The sequence below is a fragment of the Bombina bombina genome, chromosome 3 (assembly GCF_027579735.1).
Source record: "Bombina bombina isolate aBomBom1 chromosome 3, aBomBom1.pri, whole genome shotgun sequence".
Lineage (NCBI taxonomy): Eukaryota > Metazoa > Chordata > Amphibia > Anura > Bombinatoridae > Bombina > Bombina bombina.
The window spans coordinates 366,639,358-366,657,849 of NC_069501.1; the positions used below are offsets into that span (position 1 = coordinate 366,639,358).

Here is an 18,492-nt window from a genome sequence, read left to right on the forward strand (position 1 = left end):
ACCGCACACTTTTTTGGCCGTAACGCAACGTAACTACTGCAGCTTTCAAAAAGTCCTTTTTCAATGGGACTTCCATAGCGCCAGTATTACGAGTCTGCCTGGGAGGCCAAAAAGTGAGCGGTACAGCCTATACCGTCAAGATCCATACCGTAAATGGAAAGTCAGTAGTTATGGGTTTTACGCTACAAAGCTGTAACATAAAACTCATAACTAAAGTGCTAAAAAGTACACTAACACCCATAAACTACCTATTAACCCCTAAACCAAGGCCCTCCCGCATTGCAAACACTAAAATAAACGTATTAACCCCTAATTTGCCGCTCCGGACATTCCCGCCACTATAATAAACATATTAACCCCTAAACCGCCGTACTCCCGCATCGCAAACACTAGTTAAATATTATTAACCTCTAATCTGCTGTCCCTAACATCGCCGCAACCTACATTACTGTTATTAACCCCTAATCTGCTGCCCCAATGTCGCCGCCACTATACTAAAGTTATAAACCTCTAAACCGAACACTAAGTCTAACCCTAACACCCACTAACTTTAATATAATTAAAATAAATCTAATAAAAAATTCCTATCATTAACTAACTAATTCCTATTTAAAACTAAATACTTACCTGTAAAATAAACCCTAAGATAGCTACAATATAACTAATAATTACATTGTATCTATCTTAGGTTTTATTTTTATTTCACAGCTAAGTTTGTATTTATTTTAACTGGGTAGACTAGTTAGTAAATAGTTATTAACTATTTACTAGCTACCTAGCTAAAATAAATACAAATTTACCTGTAAAATAAAACCTAACCTGAGTTACACTAACGCCTAACCTTACATTACAATTAAATAAATTACATTAATTAAATCCAATTAACTAAATTACAAAAAAAACCACTAAATTACACAAAATAAAAAATAAATGATCAGATATTTAAACTAATTACACCTAATCTAAGAGCCCTATCAAAATAACCCCCCCCCCCCCAAATAAAAAAACCCTAGCCTAAACTAAACTACCAATAGCCCTTAAAAGGGCCTTTTGCGGGGCATTGCCCCAAATAAATCAGCTCTTTTACCTGTAAAAAAATACAAACAACCCCCCAACAGTAAAACCCTCCACCCACACAACCAACCACCCAAATAAAATCCTAACTAAAAAATCTAATCTCCCCATTGCCCTGAAAAGGGCATTTGGATGGGCATTGCCCTTAAAAGGGCATTTAGCTCTTTTTCGGTGCCCAAAAGCCCTAATCTAAAAATAAAACCCACCCAATAAACACTTAAAAAAACCTAACACTAACCCCCAAAGATCCACTTACAGTTTTTGAAGACCTGATATCCATCCTCAACGAAGCGGCAGAAGTCCTCATCGAAGCTGGCAGAAGTCTTCATCCAAGTGGGCCGAAGTCTTCATCCAAGCAGGCAGAAGTCTTCATCCAGACGGCATCTTCTATCTTCATCCATCAGGCACGGAGCTGCTCCATCTTCAAGACATCTGGCGCGGAGCATCCTCTTCTTTCCACGGCGACTGAAGAATGAATTCTCCTTTAAGTGACGTCATCCAAGATGGTGTCCCTTGAATTCCGATTGGCTGATAGAATTCTATCAGCCAATCGGAATTAAAGGTGAAAAAATCCTATTGGCTGATCCAATCAGCCAATAGGATTAAGCTTCAATCCTATTGGCTGATCCAATCAGCCAATAGGATTGAGCTTGCATTCTATTGGCTGATTGGAACAGAAATAGCAAGAACCAGAAGTCAAAATGATACTTTTATGATTCAGGTAGGGCACACAATTTTCAAACTTTTTAATTCCCATCCATTATTTAAATATGCACATATTTTTATATGCACCCTTTCTGAGACACCAGCTCCTTCTGGCATGTGCAAGATTCACAGAATATTTGAATATTCATTTTGTGATTGGCTGATAGCTGTCACATGATGCAGTGAGAAGGAAAATAAAATAAATTAGAATTTTGTCGGAAAAAAATCTACTACTCATGTGAAATTCAAACCAAGGGGTCGAATGTTCGCTCTACATCAATAACTGCCAACAGCATACGTTGTCGGCATTTATCATTGCACAAGCATTTCTAGTGAAATGCTTGTGCAATACCGCCCCCTGCACATTCGCGGCCAATCCAGGGGTGTCCATCACCCAGATCATATCGGGCTGATTGCTGTCCACCACTTCGGAGGTGGCAGATGAGTTAAGGAGCAGCGGTCTTATGACCGCTGCTTCTTCACTTACATTTACATTTCCGGCGAGCCGGAAAGTAGGGGGTAGATAGCAGCATCCGCTGCTTGGTAAATCTACCCCTAAATGTCTTTTTATTACGCATTTATTGATTATGCTATTGCAGTGGTCCTTAACATTAAGGAATGTTTTGTCTACACTGTGTACTTTATAAAATGCTCTTAGCATAGCATATATCTAAGTTTACATACACCACTGACAACATGTAAAGAAAGAAAAGGGCACCTATGACTGGCAGTTCTCAGACACCTGTTGCCAGTCCTTCTACTGAGGCAGTTTACGGGTTCCAATTTCTTTTACATCATTACACAGAATAGAGATAGCTTATATTATTCGAGATGCAATTCATCTAGTAAACTCTATGCAAAACAAATGGAGGAAATGTTGTATTGTGAACACAGACACGTGTAAGACTTTCCCCTTTCAAAATGCTCCCTCTTTATTTCATGGATGTTTATAAGGTCATCCTCATGCAAAAATGTACTTTATTAGAGCATAGAGGATTTACACAAAGGTAAACTTGGGAGCCACGTGCCTTGGAGCTCCTGCCATGGACACAGCTAATGATTGGTGGGGTTGTGAGACTGCTGCTCCTGATCGTCTGACCAGCGGCTTCAGTGATGAAATATACCTATGTTTTTATATTATTTGCAGGGGGTTAAACACTTAGTAAAGTCTAGTCACTAATGCAAAAAATAGCATGGTCTGACAAATTAGAGCAGCTATTTTATGAATTAAAATGTCCTTTTAATGTATAGAATGCATGGAATCTAATACTCTACATTGATGCTTTGATTCAATACAATCATATGAATAGTTAAAGTGACAGTCAACACCAGAATTTTTGTTGTTTAAAAAGATAGATAATCCCTTTATTACACATTTCCCAGTTTTGCATAACCAATACAGTTATATTAATATAGATTTTACCTCTGTGATTACCTTGTATATTCCCTGCAAACTGCCCCCTTATTTCAGTTCTTTTGACAGACTTGCACTTTAGCCAATCAGTGCTGACTCCTAGGTAACGTCATGTGCGTGAGCTCAATGTTATCTATATGACACACATGAACTAATGCCCTCTAGTGGTAAAATAAAACTGTAAAAATGCATTCAGATTAGAGGCGGCCTTCAAGGTCTAAGAAATTAGCATATGAGCCTACCTAGGTTTATCTTTCAACTAAAAATACCAAGAGCAGGGGCGTGTCCGAGCAGCGGCCATGCTAAGACAAAAAACATGGGAGCTCCTCACTTTATTTAGATGATCTGTCGTTCATCCCAAAATAGGTTTGACATTGATATTCACCAAATAAGCTATAAGCTCCAGCAGAACCTGCTGCGTTGTCTGATGTCTTTATTTTACAAGTAAACCTACGTTGAGCCCTTCATTGGACTGTTAAAGATTTTGGAGAATGCCCTCATTATAACTATTAACTACAGCTACCCCCCTACTCGGGGTACAGCAGCAAACGTAGCACTGAGGGGACAAACTCAAGTATGGAGGAGGAAAACTACTCATTAATCCAAGCGCTCTTGAGGGACCTCGACTTAAAGATATGTAACTGCTTTGATGATCTGATGGCTAGAACCCATCGTATGGAGGGAGACATTGGCATAATTAAGATGGCAGAGAGAAAAGAGATTGACAGGAAGCATACAAAACCCCAAGCAGATGAATGTCACCCGATCCACGCAACGGACCACACTGGGAACTCGCAATTACAACCCAGAGAGATACAAGTTGAACAGAAGCCTACCTCAACTACATGGGAAATCGAGAGTGGCCGTTTGCTGGCTAGATCTGAACCCGCTGTGCAGAGGAATGGTCTGCGACTGGAGCACTCTATAGGTGTAATCCGGGATGGTGCGGCCGGCCTCCTGGTAGATGACGACGTCCAGACCCAATCTGAGCAGAAGGTAAGAGGAGACCCATGGCGAAGCTATGGAAGCACTGAGGATCACCTACTCAATCGATTTGGGATCTCTATTAGTTTAGGCACCCTCCGCCAGCTGAACTTTCTCAATCCACGGTGGATTTCCTTCAACCTGCCTCAGTGTTCATTGATCTATACCAACAGAACTGACCAATTATGGAGGAGAGGTGTGGGGTAAATTAAGCTGCAGCGAAAGACATTACACTACAGGGTACTTGGTTACCTACTTTTTGCACACTTGTTTTCAGTCCCCCCAAATACCGTGCAACTTCCACTTACTAATCATATAACATATATCCCTTTCTCCCAACCAGTAGCTTCTGTCTGTAAGGAGTTTTCATATAAGCTCCTTAACTATTAGCAAATACAATATCGCTCAAAACATGATGTATATGTTCCCTTTCACTTTAGATAGGTTCCTCACATCTATCTAATAGCCTCAAGACGAATTGAACAATATCTTCTACTGTTCAGAAAGGTCCTCGTGGATCAATCTTGTCTGATAGTTTTAGGGGAAATATGTTATTAATTGATATAAAGTTTGTTCTATGGATGTATATGCCTCTAACTTAAAGCTGGTACCAAACCACCTAACTGTTTATATATTGTTATACTGCACCTCCTAATGAGCATGGAAATAATTAGCCCTCCTGCGTACCACCACAAGTACATTATGCAGATGTCTGGTTTATATAATATCATAGTCAGAGCGTGTTAACTCAAGTTCTCTTTAGCCTAGCTTTTACATTAGGACACTTTATATATGTGGCCTACCTGGGCCTAATTTACACTCAGAGGTGCATATACTTCAGTGTCCCTCCACCACCATCACATGTGTTTTGCTATGCACAAATAATAAGGTCTCATAGTTCACTATATCATGGGCGTGTAATATGGAGTTAGGTGCATTGTGTTTAATGTCACTCCTAAATAAGTAGCTATTTTGTGTGCTGTCCTATAATCCCCCTCCTTTTTTGGGCTGTTTCCCAAATACCACATTTTGCCTCAATGGATGTATACATGTTGACTATTCTACAGTAGTATCCATTCCCAGCTGCTATTTATTTATCCCATTATGTGTCATGGTCCAAAAGAGACCGTGTATCACTCTAGTGTTTTCACCTCCAGCATTCAAGATCTATTGCATTGGTTCTTAAGTAGCCCATATACTACTTGGGAGGTTCATAAAATTATATATCATTCTAGTTTACCTCCGTCAATACTGGATATTACGTGTGGGCCCAAGAGGGGCCTATTAATAGCATAGGAGGTTCATATAAATATATAAAAGGAGGTTTAGGGTGTATGTGCCTATCATTCCTTGGTTTACTGGTTATTATCTGAATATGTTTGTATTGTAGTACCTATATAACTATACTTGGTGACTATATTCTCACCAATATGTCACCGTGTTGTATATTGTTTCATTATGGTACAAAAATTGTTATTATACCTGTTTGTATTGGCAAAATTTTATTTGTAATGTAATTTTTACTAAAAACCTCAAAAAAAAAAAAAAAAAAAAAAAAAAGAATACCAAGAGCAAAATTGGTAAAAAAGTAAATTGGAAAAGTTGTTTAAAATTACATGCCCTATTTAAATCATGAAAGTTTATTTTGGACTTGACTGTCCCTTTAATGTTTTATGAAATCTTTCACACATAAAAGGTACCTATAATATTACAATTTAATACATTATAGGCCAGATTACAAGTGCTGCATTATTTAGCGCAGGTTAGCATGTGTATTACAAGTTGAAAGTAGAATGTTAAAGGAACAGTCTAGTCAAAATAAAAAGCTTTTTATTTTAGTTCTGGCAGTTCAGTTCTGGCAGTACTTAAGATGGGGGTAACCATTGTGGGGTGGGGGACGAAAGAGAGCTGTTTGAGAGGGATTAGTGAGGGATCAGGGGGTGGGATGTGTCAGGTGGGAGGCTAATCTCTAAAATAAAGGTAAAATTAATCCTACAATCTACCTAATTAAGCCCTTCACTGCTGGGCATAATACAAGTGTGGTGCGCAGCGGCATTTAGCGGCCTTCTAATTACCAAAAAGCAACGCCAAAGCCATATATGTCTGCTATTTCTGAACAAAAGGGATCCCAGAGAAGCATTTACAACCATTTGTGCCATGATTGCACAAGCTGTTTGTAAATAATTTCAGTGAGAAACCTAAAATTGTGAAAAAGTTTTGTATTTGATCACATTTGGCAGTGAAATGGTGGTATGAAATATACCAAAATTGGCCTAGATCAATACTTTGGGTTATCTACTAAAAGAAAATATATAGTTTTGATAGGTAAATATAAAAAAGGCTCTATTCCTGTTCAAATGTAGTCTTTTGAGGACAATTTTGTCTGAAATGCCCGGTCCTTAAAGGAACATGAAACCCAAAAAATGTCTTTCATGATTCAGATAGAGAATACAAATTTTAAACAACTTTTCAATTTACTACTTTAATTTGCTTCCTTCTCTTGTTATCCTTTGCTGAAAGGTTTATCTAGGAAAGCCCAGGAGCAGCAAAGAACCTAGGTTCTAGCTGCTGATTGGTGGCTGCATATATATATCGACTGTCATTGGCTTACCCATGTGTTCAGTTAGAAACCAGTTGTGCATAGCTGCTCCTTCAACTAAGCATATAAAGGGAATGAAGCAAATTTGATAATAGCAGTAAACTCGAAAGTTGTTTAAAATTGTATGTCCTACCTAAATCATGAAAGAAAAAATGTGGGTTTCATGTTTATCATCAAATTTGCTTTGTTCTTTTGGTATTCTATGTTGAAAGCTAAACCTAGGTAGATTCATATGCTAATTTCTAAGCCCTTAAAAAACAGGGGAATGGGTAATAAAGGGATTATCTATCTTTTTTAACAATAACAATTCTGGAGTAGACTATCCCTTTAATGCAGATGCACACTAACTTCAAGATTTTGAGTATCACGACCACGTTAATTTCTACCCATAGACTACAATTTAGCGTGAAACTGAAAAAAAAACGAACACATTGTTCGCGTGCAAACTGACACCGCGTTAGATCAATTGTGCTAACCTGAAGATAGTTATGGATATTTTACATTTCAATGTTTTTCACATAGAAGAAAATGTTTTATATATTTTTATAAAATGTGTATATATATATATATATATATATATATATATATATATATATATATATATATATATAGTCAATTTCAACATAGGACTGCACTCACTGGGTTTTCAGAAAAAATACTTATTTATTGTGGTAACGTTTTGGAGTCCACAGACCCCTTCCTCAGACCAGAACAAACATGCAAGTGAACACAGTGAACTATAAATACATTAAGCCCCACCCACCAAAACATCCAGTGTTACCATCTGTTAAACTTTTCTAACAGATGGTAACAGATGTTTTGTTTCTCTTATGAACTAATGACTTATCACATGGAATCTTTTGTTAGATTATCTCATTAACACTCGATGATACAATTGTTCTGCTATCGAAACATATGTATTTACATTGATATATTTTTGATGCCTGATTTTAAATAGATTTTTTTTAAATTAGTAGTATGGCAACACTGTTTGATATGGGGGCTGTCGCTATGACAACCCCGGTTTTGGCACAATTCACACTGGATGTTTTGGTGGGTGGGGCTTAATGTATTTATAGTTCACTGTGTTCATTTGCATGTTTGTTCTGATCTGAGGAAGGGGTCTGTGGACTTCGAAACGTTACCACAATAAATAAGTATTTTTTCTGAAAACCCAGTGAATGCAGTCCTATGTTGAAATTGACTGTGAATATTATTGACCTAGCACCCTGGTTGGCGACTTATGGACATTGTGAGTGTAGATACACATGGAGGATATATATATATATATATATATATATATATATATATAAATAAATAAATAAAAAACACCTTGCTAAATATTACAATTGATTAAAAAAGTTTTTTCATGTTTTCAGGTATTTGATTGGAAAGGGCTCCAAAGTATATATACATATGTATATATGTGTATACATGTGTATGTATGTGTTGATATGTGCATATATGTATGTATATACAAAATAACACTAGTATTGCAGTATGCAGTGATACATTTTTATTGTACTAACATTATATAATTAAAGACAAGCTTTCCATAGAGTGTCCTCTCTTCCTTAGGTCTGAAGCAATACTAATCAAACCTGAATAAGTGAGGACACTCTCTCGAAAATTTGTCTTTTATCATATAATGTTAGTCCAATAAAAATACTGCAATAATCTTGTTATTTTGATATTCAAATACTGGACTACTAAAATTTATGTATATACATATATACACATATAAACACATAAATTCACATGTATACACACACACTTATATTTATACGTACATATTTAGACATTATGTATATATCCATTATAACCCTTTCCACATAAATACCTTGACATATACATTTTTATTTTTGTGAATATTTTTTTTTAGATATTATTATTATTAGCATTTATTTGTATACCGCCACAAAATTTTGTAGCGCTGGAATTGTATATAGGAGTTTATTTTAATTATATTTATGTTCTGTTTGGTGCAACTTTTAATTTACACTAACCCTTTACATGAAGGCTTGAGTTGCGCTAACCCGATGAGCGCAAATTTAATTTGTACTTGTGCAGTCGTGCTTACTTTCAACTTGTAATATGAATGGAAGTTAGCATGGGTGAGATATTTCAATATAATAATATAATTAGCACAACACTTAAAATCGAACCCTTAATAGATAAATAAAGTAAATTAAAAACTATGCCATTTTTGCATTAGAATGTGCCTTTAACAAGCATCCTATATTATAAAAGGCCAGGTATGTTTGTCCCATGCATTCATGTGCAGTAGAGACTGCAGCACGAGACAAACATACCTGGCCATAAGTAAGGAACAGTCAGTGAGGATCAGACAGCAGAGAGGGAGCGGCTCGCACAAGGGGGGGCACGGGGGTGGTTGAAGCGGGTGGGACCGCTGCACTACAGAAAAAAAAAAAGAGTTGAGAGCGACAGGGATGGAGAAGGAGGGAGAGAGAGAGGATCTAAGTGGATGGGGATTTTGGCCCATGTACACAGGCTTTAGGACTAGTTCATGGCATACTTTGGTGCTTTGCATGTTTTTTCAGTTTTAATGATTGCTGCTTCTTAACTACCAGTTTAAAGGTTTACAAGAGCAAACCTGTATCACAGCTGCCTCCACAGCTTAATAACTCTAGGCCTATGTGTGATCTAGATTGGGAGAAGTGGAATGTTTACACAGATGCAGATATGTACAAAACTCCTCTAGATATGAATAAGGTGGGGTATGTTAAACCCATGAGTTATAATGTTAACTAACATTTAAATGTAAATATAGTAAATTATTAAATGTATCCCAAAAATTTTATAATAACCAGGTACTAAAAGTCTGTGGAGGTGAAATATGAGGTTAACGCTACTTTTTTATTAGAGCATTTAGGATCGTACAAAACAATAATGCAATAGTACAGTATGAGATGTCACAGATAGGAGAAATCACTGTTAAGTACATAAGAATTGAATATAAACCATAACAATTATAGTCAAGATACAACTGACTGGTCAAATTTTATAACAGTCTTAATAAGCTGGGGAGGCAAGATGAAATATAGGCATTAGGGGTGAGATTACATATGCGGTGCAAGCTTCAGCGCAACTGCTGAAATCCACGCCACCCGTAATTTCACTTTGCACATCGGGGTATCACATATACGGCGCTGGAAGTTGATAAAGTGCCGTAAATCGGATAAACTAGCGATGTCCAGAAATGAGCGTAAATATAAATTTATGGAGTCCCCATTGACTTACGGCACTTTAGAAACTAACGGCGCCTATGAAAATAAAAAAAATGTCAAATCTCCCGTAAAAGTCTAACCCGCCTCCCAAAAATAAACCCGACACATAAAACCCCTATATCCGCCATCAAACCCACAATGGAACTAATAATAAATGTATTAACCGCTAAACCGACACCCCCCTACAACGCTATATGCCTAATTAAACTATTAACCCCTAATCTGCCATTCACTCACATCCCAAAGTATCTATTAAAACTATTAACCCCTAAACCGCCATTAACCCACATCGCAACAAACCTTATATATCTATTAACCCCTAATCTGCCAAACCCACACAACGCAATGATCCTAATAAAACTATTAACCCCTAAACCGCCAAACTCACACAACGCAATAATCCTAATAAAACTATTAACCCCTAAACCACCAAACCCCCACAACGCAAATAACTAATTAAATTACTAAGCCCCCTAACCTAACACCCCCTAATTTAACCCCAATTACCTGAATTAAACAATACTAAGTTAGTAACAATTAAAATAAAAAAGCTAACATTACTTAAAAATAAAAAAGTCTAACATTAAATTAATCTAAGATTACAAAAAATAAAAAATTCTAACATTACATAGAATAATAAACCAAATTATCAAAAAATAAAAAAATTAAACGTAATCCCTATGAAAATAAAAGCCCCCCAAAATAAAAACACCCCCTAATTTAATGCTAAACTACCAATAGCCCTTAAAAGGGCATTTTGTAGGGCATTGCCCTAAGTTAAACAGCTCTTTTACCTTTAAAAATACTGAGTCCCCCCTCTAACAGTAAAAAACCCCACCCACCAAACCCCCCAAAATAAAAAAAAACTAACACTAAAAAATCCTAAACTATTATTCAGCTCTTTTACTGCCCTTAAAAGGGCATTCAGCTCTTTTTCAAAGGCCCATTAAATCCCTAATCTAAAAAAAACTACCCCCCCCCCCAAAAAAAAAAGCCTAAGTCTAACCCCCAGATAGGTACTCACAAAATTTAAAGAAAACAAAGGAAAAATGCAGAATTCTGCAGTATTCATTCACTTCCTGCTCCTCTAATTTAGAAAGCCCTCGGCCACACTAACAAAAGGCTTAAAGGGACACTAAACCCAACATTTTTCTTTCATGATTCAGGTAGAGAATACAATTTTAAATACTTTTCCAATTTACTTCTATTATATAATTTGCTTCATTTTTAAGATATGCATTGTTGAAGAAATAGCAATGCACATGAGTGAGCCAATAACATGAGGCATCTATGTGCAGCCACCAATCAGCAGCTACTGAACCTATCTAGATATGCTTTCCTGCAAATAATATCAAGAGAATGAAGCAAATTAGATAATATAAGTAAATTAGAAAGTTGTTTAAAATTGCATACTCTTTCTAATCATGAAAGAAAAACATTGGGTTTAATATCCATTTAAAGCAGAAGGTCCTTTACTACAGACCCTGGGAGTCGCTGCTCTAAGCCTCCTGTAAGTGCGTCCAGAGCTCTGTGTAGAAGAAGAGCAGGTTAGCGCGGCTCTCAAGCTAGCTTAGGTAAGTATTTTAGTCGCTACAGGTAAACTTTATAACCTGTAGCTGTGGAACATGTACAGTCATTTAATGAAAACGGATGTAAATGTTCCACGAATGGCCGGTATTTGTTTTGTTTAGAACAAGAAGATTACCCGACAACGTGGGCGCCTAATATTCAAAATATGAAGTATTTTGAATATTCATAACAAAGGAATCCGGCAAACTGAAAAGTTTGACCCGTTCGCACGTCTAGCACTATTATTTCAGAGGTGGATGGTTTAGGTACAAACTTGGCACTCTGAGGTACAGATGAGTGGTCTGTGCTGAAATATAAGAATTCTTGGTGAAGGCTTGAACAGTCCCTGGTTTCATTGAAATAAATCAGGGCATAAATAGATGAAGAATAGATAGCAGGACCAATCGCCTAAATTAGGACCTTCACACAAACTGCCGGTGCTCTGTAATTGACATAGTATTTTTGCAATATTTATGTACATTATTGTTTATCATTGCTTTAGAACATTGTTTCTCAACTGCGGTCCTCAAGTAACAGGCCATATTTTCACTATAGCTGAACTAGTGCACAGGTGAAATAATCAGCTGATGGGTGAAAGCAGGTTAGTTACCATGGTTACTGATCAGCTGACTATTTCACCTGTGCTCAAGTTCAGTTATAATGAAAACCTGGCCTGTAGGGGGTATTTGAGGGTCACGGTTGAGGAACACTGACTTAGAACATATCAGCCAATTTTAAAACAAATTAAAATCCTTTTTACTGCAATTATTTTTCAATTGCCAAACTCCAACCACCATTTGCCTTTTTTGGAGAAGCCAATATGGGCTTTAGTCCTCAGACAACAAAGCTAACCACTGTCATAGAGTTATTATAAAATGCATTACTTTGCAGTTGTTATCTGATAAAACCAATTAGGCACAGATATGCAGCAGAGTAGTCTTGAGAAGTCAGCAAGGTGCATTTCAAGTTCTGAGAGTTAGAAATTGCTCAATTTTCAGAGATAAATGACATGAAATTAAACTGCATGTTTCATTAATTATAACTAAACATTGTATATACAAATATCAAGGTGTTTAGTGTCCCTTTAAGTGTGCAGCTAATAATGGCCCCATTAGTATATGTTAAACAATATTATTAATGTATATTAGATCATCTATTCTAGCTCGTCTAGTTTTACATATGACTGTAAAGGTCATTTTATTAATAGGCTTCACAGTGCTCATATCAGGACAGATAAAGAAAATTGGGTTATTTATAGGGAGTAGACCCTTGTCTAAATGTTTGTGAGTTTAACGCATGCTATAACTACCTAACTCATAAAGTCATCATTTTGATAATGAATGTTATGCTTACCTATATATGAATTGTTATAAAGGGGTAGACAACCTGTTCAAATTAAGAACCATATATTTTTTTTAAAAAGTCGGCAAATTTCTGTAAACTTTATTTATTGAAACAAAACTATACAATTTAACATAAACGTCAACTAAAAAATTAATTACTAATATAACTGCCAGAAACACACACACACACACACATATATATATATATTAGATGTGGACAGAGATAAATGTTCTAATTGCAGAGAAGGGATCACTCTGTATGTAGTGAACAGGGTGAGCTAGCGTAATACAGAGGCATGGAGGAGGGTAGCATGTTAAAGGGACAGTCTACACCAGAATTTGTATTGTTTTAAAAGATAGATAATCCCTTTATTACCCATTTCCTAGTTTTGCATAACCAACACAGTTATAATAATATACTTTTAACCTCTGTGATTATCTTGTATCAAAGCCTCTGCAAACTGCCCCTTTTTTCAGTTCTTTTGACAGACTTGCAGTCTAGCCAATCAGTGCCTGCTCCCAGATTACTTCACGTGCACGAGCACAGTGTTATCTATATGAAATATGTGAACTAACACCCTCTAGTGGTGAAAAACTGTTAAAATGCAATCTGAAAGAGGTGGGCTTCAAGGTCTAAGAAATTAGCATATGAACCTCCTAGGTTAAGCTTTCAACTAAGAATACCAAGAGAACAAAGCAAACTTGGTGATAAAAGTAAATTGGAAAATTGTTTAAAATTACATGCTCTATCTGAATCATGAAAGTTTATTTTGGCCTAGACTGTCCCTTTAAAGTAGGGGTGTTTTGTCACTTCTGTGTGTGTGTGTGTGTGTGTGTGATCCACTTATAGATGTAGATTATAAACTCTTCAGAGCAATGCTCTATTCCTCCACATAAATTTGTTTTGTTTAGTCTGTACTATCTATATTTATTTTATTTATTTTTCATTATTTTTTTTATCAATCTATTTTCTTGTTTACCCCTATAACAAATGTATTAATAATATCATAAAATGAATTTAACTTGAATAAATTACATTTTTGCACATCCTCGCACTAATCAAAGCCACATGATTCCATAACATTGACATTATGTCAAACAAAACGGTTGAATTAATAATCTTTGTCATGGTGAAATTCTCAAAAGAAAAAAGAAAATCACATTTATGTTCCAGTAAGTGATAATTAAACTCATAAAAAAATACATTTGTCTTTATAATAAATCATCTACTCTTTAAACATTAAATTGATTGCAAATGTGCTGGAATCTAAAGCAAATGTGCATAGAACGATATGTTCCGTACTCTATGCACAATGTTTTTACTCTGTTACTTGAGCGCAGCACAATATGAGGCTTACAAAACGTACACGATGCCAACAAAGAACAGAAAAAGAAAACTGGAAACTTAAAAGGAGGTACTTGTCTTTGTAAGTGAGCCAAGTTGAATTTAAAATAACTATACAAAGGTCTTACTGAAGAAGAATGTGAAAGCTATTCAAAAGAGCTGCATTGCTACTCCGATGAAGAGAAATGACCCTGAGAAATTCTTATTGCACATACCAGGTATTTTTTTTATTTTTTTATAAAAAAGTATTGTTGGTTCATATGTCACAAGTTGCAGCTGACATTGTAAGTGACATTTCTCTTTCTAATTATATATTAAACTCAATGACTTAATATGAAATAAAATATTATTTTTAAAGTGTTTTTTTAGTGAATTATTATGAAGTGTTAATGGCAATTGTTATTATTATCAGTTATTTGTAGAGCGCAATACATCTTAATAAGTAAAAACTGTCCAAAAAAAAAAAAGGCCACTGGTGCATTATTGGGCATTTATTTAGGCACGGACAATATTCATTGCCATTCATTTTATTGTCAGAGGCCTGGATTACAAGTGGAGCAATACATTTTTATAACTCATGAGCGCTAACTTCGCTCAAGGTAAAACATTAGCGCACTCATGTTAGCTCTGGTATTACAAGTTGAAAGTAAAAAGATATTTTGCGAGTAAAAGACTCAGGTGAGCTAACTTCAGAACTTCGGATATCAGGACTGAGCTATCTCAGTTAGAAGAAAATATTATTTTTATTTTTAAATATATATTTCTATACATATCTGTATAATTCTTCTTTGTGCCAGGTGCATTATTATTTTATATCCTTGAAAAATTCAATTATTGAAGGGCACGCTTGGGTCTTTATATAAAAGATTCCTTTTTATTTATTATCAATTAAAAACGTTGACGTTTTTGACTTTCCAGTCCAACACCTTGCCATATACCATGGGGCTGATTTATCATCGGTCTGTCCGACATGATCCGCTCAGCAAATCATGTCCGACAGACATCGAGTTGAACTGCTTGTGCAATGCCGCCCACTGCAGATTCACGGCTGCTAGCAGGGGGTGTCAATCAGCCCCGATCGTATGAGATAGGGTGGATTGATATCCGCAGCCTCAGAGCAGGTGGGCCAGTTAAGGAGCAGAGGTTTTAAGACTGCTGCTTCATAACTGCTGTTTCCAGCGAGCCTGAATGCTCGCACGGAAACAGGGGCATCAGGGGCCATTGATAGATTGACTTCCATATCTCTTGTTAACTCTTTTAAAATACTTGTTTCAATATAAACGTTTTTTTTATTAATTGTATATATATGAGTGTTATGCTTTATTTTTTTTTTTTTAATGAACAAAAGTTTTTATTGAGTTTTACAGTGTATAATTTACATTTGACAAAGAATTCCATCTCTGCTAAATTTTAAGTCATTGAACATGGTTACACATACCTCATATACAAAAGCACAAATTAAGCATAATATATTATTATCAGTAATAACCTTTCAAAACCCTGTGGAGGAGGGGACCCAGCCAGTAAGAAGACGTTATGCTTTATTTTAATATGTTTTATATGTGTTTTGTGAAACATTTTTTTTAAACCTTACAGGTCTCAGGCCGCACTAATTCTTCTACCGATAATTGGGCTTTCGCTGGACTACAACCTATAACTTTCAACTTGTAATATGAGCAACATTTATCTCAGTCGTGATAACCATTGAAAGTAATTGGGGCACTCGAGCATTGTTGGCCACGCAAAACCTTCTCTAGTAAATCTGTTTTACCATGGATTGTAATATCAATTTGTGCACTCATTTTAGCTCAGTCCATCGATATTGCTATCATCTCCTGCGCTGGCATTAGCTTGCCACTTATAATCTGGGCCAAAGTGTTTTGGGGCAATACATATTTCTCATTTCAAAGGATATCAGATTTGCATAAAATAGTGGAACATTCACTCAATTGGAGCTTGCTGGAAGGAACTGTAGAAATATAGGTTTTTCTATATATACATTGGTTCAATTTAGGTACAACTGTGTTTAAACTGTAAGCGAGAAACGCAGATTTTACCCTAAACATGATCAGCATCAAAATAAAGGCCAGCAAATTTGATGGGTCAGCCTTCTTCTGTAAAATCAGCATACAGGATCTGTCATCATACTGTTAAAGGGGTATGAAACCCAATACTTTTCTTTCATGATTCAGCATGCGATTTTAAACAACTTTATAATTTACTTCAGTTATCAAATTTTCTTTGTACTCTTGGTATCTTTTTTTGAAGAGTCAGCCCATTTCTGGAGCACTTTATGGCAGTAGTTTGGCAAGAATGTTATCCATTTGCAAGAACACTAGATGGCAGCACTATTTCCCACCATGCAGTGCTCCAGATGCCTACCTAGGTATCTCTTCAACACAGAATACCATGGGAACAAAGTAAATTGGAAACTTTTTTATAATGGTACGCTCTGTCTGAATCACAAAAGAAAATTTTTGGGATTTATATCCCTTTAAGTTACAATTTGCATAGAAAATACTGATGTTTTAATTCAAAGGTGCATATGTTCAAAATAATTTGCAAATGCTGGTAAATGAAAATGTGGACACTACATTTTAACTTCTACATTGCGTCAGTAATACTTCCAAATACTTAATCATTTGTCACAAAAGCAAACTGCAGCAACAAGTGTTGGTAGCAGGTCATATATGGAGAAGTGATGACATTTTAGACAGGGCTTATATATCATACTGCAAACACAGTTATGTACTTAGGAAGTTCAGCTATAAAAACAGTCTGAGGTGGTTCTGATGATGATTAGTTCAGCTTGTGGTTTACTAAATCATTTTGACAAAATAAACTTGTCAGCGCAATGTTCTAAATGAAGATATTTTGGGATTTGGGACCTTTTAACCTTTATGTTATTCGTTTTTTTCATAATGAGTTATATACTATAATGTTCAAACTAAAAAACATAGAAGCACTAAACTGTACGTTTTTTTAATAAAAAATTATATTAGTATTGTTTTCCTGGATATTGTTCATGCAAATATTATAAAAAAAAAAAATAAGTATGGTACTGCAAGACTACTGCAAATTAGAGACAAGTCGTATAATATTATATTAAAACTAATGTGAGGTTTTATAGGGTTTAGGTGACTTTATCTTATTAAAGGGACATTAAACACTAAGGCCTAGATTTGGAGTTTTGTCGGTAAAGACCCGCGTAGCTAACGCCGGCTTTTTTCTGGCCGCACCATAAAAATAACTCTGGTATTGAGAGTCCACATAAAGGCTGCGTTAGGCTCCAAAAAAGGAGCGTAGAGCATATTTAACGCAGCTTCAACTCTCGATACCAGAGTTGCTTACGCAAGCGGCCAGCCTCAAAAACGTGCTCGTGCACGATTCTCCCATAGAAAACAATGGGGCTGTTTGAGCTGAAAAAAAACCTAACACCTGCAAAAAAGCCGCGTTCAGCTCCTAACGCAGCCCCATTGTTTGCTATGCGGAAACACTTCCTACGTCTGCACCTAACACTCTAACATGTACCCCGAGTCTAAACACCCCTAACCTTACACTTATTAACCCCTAATCTGCCGCCCCCGATATCGCTGACCCCTGCATATTATTATTAACCCCTAATCTGCCGCTCCGTAAACCGCCGCTACTTACATTATCCCTATGTACCCCTAATCTGCTGCCCCTAACACCGCCGACCCCTATATTATATTTATTAACCCCTAATCTGCCCCCCACAACGTCGCCTCCACCTGCCTACACTTATTAACCCCTAATCTGCCGAGCGGACCTGAGCGCTACTATAATAAAGTTATTAACCCCTAATCCGCCTCACTAACCCTATAATAAATAGTATTAACCCCTAATCTGCCCTCCCTAACATCGCCGACACCTAACTTCAATAATTAACCCCTAATCTGCCGACTGGAGCTCACCGCTATTCTAATAAATGTATTAACCCCTAAAGCTAAATCTAACCCTAACACTAACACCCCCCTAAATTAAATATAATTTAAATCTAACGAAATAAATGAACTCTTATTAAATAAATTATTCCTATTTAAAGATAAATACTTACCTGTAAAATAAATCCTAATATAGCTACAATATAAATTATAATTATATTATAGCTATTTTAGGATTAATATTTATTTGACAGGCAACTTTGTAATTATTTTAACCAGGTACAATAGCTATTAAATAGTTAAGAA

At 36.0% G+C, this 18,492-nt stretch overlaps 1 protein-coding gene across 1 annotated transcript in view; it reads right to left on the minus strand.

Moving 5' to 3' along the window:
• Positions 1 to 18,492, minus strand: part of EFHC2 (EF-hand domain containing 2) — a 206,272-nt gene that overhangs the window by 41,586 nt on the left and 146,194 nt on the right. The window lies entirely within an intron of this gene.